Source organism: Camelus bactrianus, chromosome 5 (genome assembly GCF_048773025.1).
Source record: "Camelus bactrianus isolate YW-2024 breed Bactrian camel chromosome 5, ASM4877302v1, whole genome shotgun sequence".
NCBI classification, from domain to species: domain Eukaryota; kingdom Metazoa; phylum Chordata; class Mammalia; order Artiodactyla; family Camelidae; genus Camelus; species Camelus bactrianus.
Window position 1 is genome coordinate 6,110,977 of NC_133543.1, and position 4,313 is coordinate 6,115,289.

At 33.8% G+C, this 4,313-nt stretch overlaps 1 long non-coding RNA gene across 1 annotated transcript; it reads right to left on the bottom strand.

Annotated features, from left to right (window-relative positions):
* Nucleotides 1-317: 317 nt before the first annotated feature.
* LOC141577632 (uncharacterized) lies at nt 318-4,091 on the bottom strand. The gene is made up of 3 exons (XR_012506858.1): nt 3,547-4,091; nt 1,345-1,539; nt 318-570 (listed from the first exon to the last, which is right to left on the bottom strand). It is a non-coding gene; the product is annotated as an uncharacterized LOC141577632 (long non-coding RNA).
* Nucleotides 4,092-4,313: the final 222 nt, after the last annotated feature.

The window sequence follows — 4,313 nt, forward strand, 5'->3', positions numbered from 1 at the left end:
GAATTTTTTTTAAAACTGTCCCTTACTTGATACTTGATCTGAGAAAGGATGAAGTAAACCTAAATAGATTCTAAGAGAGCGTGTGGTTTATACAGGGTAAATAACCAGCCACTGTTTACTATCCTAACAGGAATCTGTAGGCATAATTCTTTTCTTTCTTTTTTTTCCTTTTTATGGGCAGCTTTTAAAAACCAAACCAAACAAACAAAACCAAATCACTTATAATTCAACAGCAGGTTCTAAATCACCCCCAAGACAGCAGCTAAACTCGGTTTAGACTTACAGTGCGGCTCCTGGTGGTTGGACTGATGAATGTATCTCTATCCTGAATATAAAAGTCGTTCACGCAGCTCTTCTCAAATAGGGCAATGAAAAACTCTTGTTCCGGTTGTTGATACTTTCATCCACTTGGAGGACTTTCATAAAACAGCTGAAGGTATCAAAGGCTGAGGACAGGGTTTTCAGATGATTGGGATTCAGAGGCAATTTTATGTACAGTATCTCAGCGTATGTACAGAGCACCTCCCACAGGGTGTGTACATTTGCAAATACAAGCTTGTCATCCAAAACCTATATTGGGAGAATGAAAACACAAACCAGGAAACTATTTTCACATTTTTAGTACACAGATTTTTCTTACATTGCTGGTAGTTAAAGCACTTGTGCAAACACACACAGATATGACACTGGTAAAAGTGAAGATATAATAAAAATAGATTTGCAAACCATCATACATTTTTGCCTTAAAGTTAACTTCTTTGTTGAAATTACTGAAAAGTTATTTAAAATCCTTACAATTCATTCATAAAATAACCAATGTTTTAGATGAAGGAAAGTAAACTTGTTAACTTTTAGTCCAAATTAGTAACTAAAAATAGAAACACGAAAAAATTCTTTGCAGGGGCATTGTAATGACAATTTTTTTAATTTCTTAAACCTAGGACTATTTACATATCTGTTCAATATAATGTTAAACAGCCATTAAAAGGGATTTAAAAGAATTATATTTATTGATATGGAATATATAATAAAAGGAAAAAGAAAAAAATGTGAAATAATAATTTTCATTTTTGGAAGGGAAAAATATCTACATTTGAACAAAAAAATGTTTAGAAGGATTTTAAGATTCTTTATGTATAACTAAGGTACAGATGATTTTTAATTCCACTGTTTTTAATTCCATTGGATTTTAATTCCAATGTTCTTTCATTTTCAATTTTGGGGGAAATTTTTATAATAAAAAAACTTTAAAATTGTTCTTGCATAAATACATTAATAGATATATTTATGACTACATTCTCTGGCTATTAAAAAAGATCTCCTAGCTTTGGATCTGAAACATACATTCCATAATGCAGATTCTGACTGACTCGCCTCCCAGTCCAGAGCGAAGGCACGGCTAGGGTGACATGTTTCAAATATCATTCCAGGGAACATGCAGGCTCCCAGCCAACGGCTGCAAAGGGACTGACACTGATCTGCTTGCTCCCAGCTGCAGACCATCACAGATGAGTTTAGATTCATAGGCTCAAGTTTTCTCTGTCAAAAGAAATCAGAAAATGTTAGGCTTTTACTTTCACCAAGGGAACAAGAAGTTGTTTGATTTTCTTTTATTAAAAAAAAACAACAAACCAATTTGAACCTGAAGAAAAGACATTTGCTCAAAATACCACAGTAGCAATGAAGGTGCTCTGGCTGGCAGGGACTTGTTGGATTCCTGTGAGTGCTGGACTCCTCACATGGAATTCCCTTGGCACTCCAGAAGGCCTGTGGTTGTCCCCATGGGTTTGTGGCCATATGTGGTGCACAAAAGTCTCTGGCTTTGCCACAATTTCAAAGCCTTTTTTGGCTTATGAAAGGCTTTGCACTCAAATGGAGTTTTCTTGAGTCCACTCACTGATGTCATTCACCAGAGTTATAGTCCAGATCTGACATTCTAGACCCTTAAAATCTTGCAGACATTCAAATGGTTCAGGTTTGGATGTGTATTCACCTCTGCAGGCCTGGACCAAATTCCATAAAGCCACCCGGACAAGTTCAGCAAAATGCAAAGACATTTTTCTTTCTGCAAGACTGAAATGTCTGTGAAGCTATAAAAACTTCTGCATCTACTAAAATAGGGAACCAACTCATCAATAACATATCTATCCATAATGCATGGACATTTGAAAAAATACTGTATTTACTCCTATTAAATTCTATCTGGCTTTTGCCAAATTGTGTCCTAAACTGTAAGGAAAGTATATAAATGTAGAGAATTTTTGACCTTTTAAGAGAAAAAGGAACCCTCCTACTCGGTTGGTGGGAATGTAAATGTTGCAGCCACCTTGGAGGACAGTATAGAGTTTCCTTAAAAAACTGAAAATATACTTCCGTGTGATCCAGCAATCCCATTCATGGGTATATGTCTGGAGAAAAATATAATTCAAAAAGACACATGCACCCCAGTGTTCACAGCAGCACTATTTACAATAGCCAACACACTGAAACAACCCAAATGTTCACTGGCAGATGACTGGATAAAGAAGTTGTGGTATATTATATATATATGTATATTTACATATATACACGCATATACACACACATATATACACATGAACACACACACACAATGGAATACTGCTCAGCCATTAAAAAATTAAATAATGTCTTTTGCAATAACATGGATGGACCTACAGGGTATTATGCTAAGTGAAATATGTCAGAGAAAGAAAAACAATTATTCTATTTATTAACTTATATGTATATCTAAAAAATAAAACAAATTAATTACTATAATAAAACAGAAATAGACTCACAGGTACACAGAACAGACTGGTGGTTACCAATGGGGAGAAGGAGGAGAGGGAGGCAGGAAGGGGCTAAGGGATTGAGAGGTAAAAAGTACTATGTATAAAATGGATAGGTTATAGGGCTGTATCATACAGCACAGGGAAATATAGCCATTATTTTATGGTGACATTAAATGGAATATAATATATAAAGATGTTGAGCCTCTGTGTTGTACACCTGAAAATAATATGATGGAAATCAACTACTCAATTATAAAATACTTAATCAAAGTTTTTTTCATATTATTTGCAATAAGTTAGAAGCCAGCACTGTCAATAGAAACATAGTGCAAGTCACAATTTTCCAGTAATCCCATTTAGACAATAAAAAGGAACAAATGTACTTAATTCCAGGAATAATTATATTTATCCCAAAATATCCAATATACTATCATTTCAAAAGTGTGATTAACAATTTTAAAACTTATTAATAAATATTTTACATTATTTTTGTTGTACAAAGTCTTGAAAATCTATTATGTATTTTCCACTTATAGAACATCTCAATTCACAATAGCCACATGTGGCTGGTGGCTACCATACTAGACAGAGCAGATTACACCATTCACACTTCTGATAAATTACCTGCTCTTATTTATTTAAAAAACTTCCAGAAAAGGCTTTAGATATTCCCTATATCTAACAAAGCAACCTTGATGGGTGAGGAATATCTTCATTATAAAGTGAAAAAAAAAGGTAAGAGAGCCATGTTTACATGTAAGTTAATGTAACAATTCCTTCTTAATTCATTCAGGACTTTACAATCTTTCTTCATATTCCAAGGATTCACTGTCACTGTGCAATGTTTTTCACTATAATCATCTTTGGAATTGAGAGGCTTCTGATGACCCTGCTTTGTGCATCTGTACATAAAAGAAAATAACAAAACAGAGAAAAAGACCTTATTAAAGATAATTTAGGGGGTATAGCTCAAGTGAAAGATCATATTCTTAGCATGCACAAGGGCCTGGGTTCAATCCCCAGAACTTCTTATAAAAATAAAATAAATAAAAACCTAATTACCACCCCCTGCAAAAAATTAATTAATTATTTTAATTAAAATTTAAAAAAAGATAATTTAGAGAAGCCTTATCAGGCTACAAGAGCTACAATGAATGCCCCTCCCCCATTAATTTAGAAGAAGTTTCACAATATTTCCCAACATAAAGGCTAAAATATAATTCGGAACACTTCCTGATGGTCAGCATCATTTTAACAAAAATGTAGATAATTACTTCCCTGGTGTCAAAGCTCTGTCAGAGATGGGCACAGAAAAATTAGTAAAAATTATTTTGCAACTACCTTTGAAAGAAATGCTGAGAAATGATCTTTTCTGTTGGAAATTAGCCTGCTTTTATATTCTGCAGTAGGCATATGTGTTTACAAACCAGGCAGGAACTGGATCATATTTTACACATACTTTAGAAACTGATTTGAATTTTGCTCTCTACCTGCAAGGCTATTTCTTAGGTAATAACATAA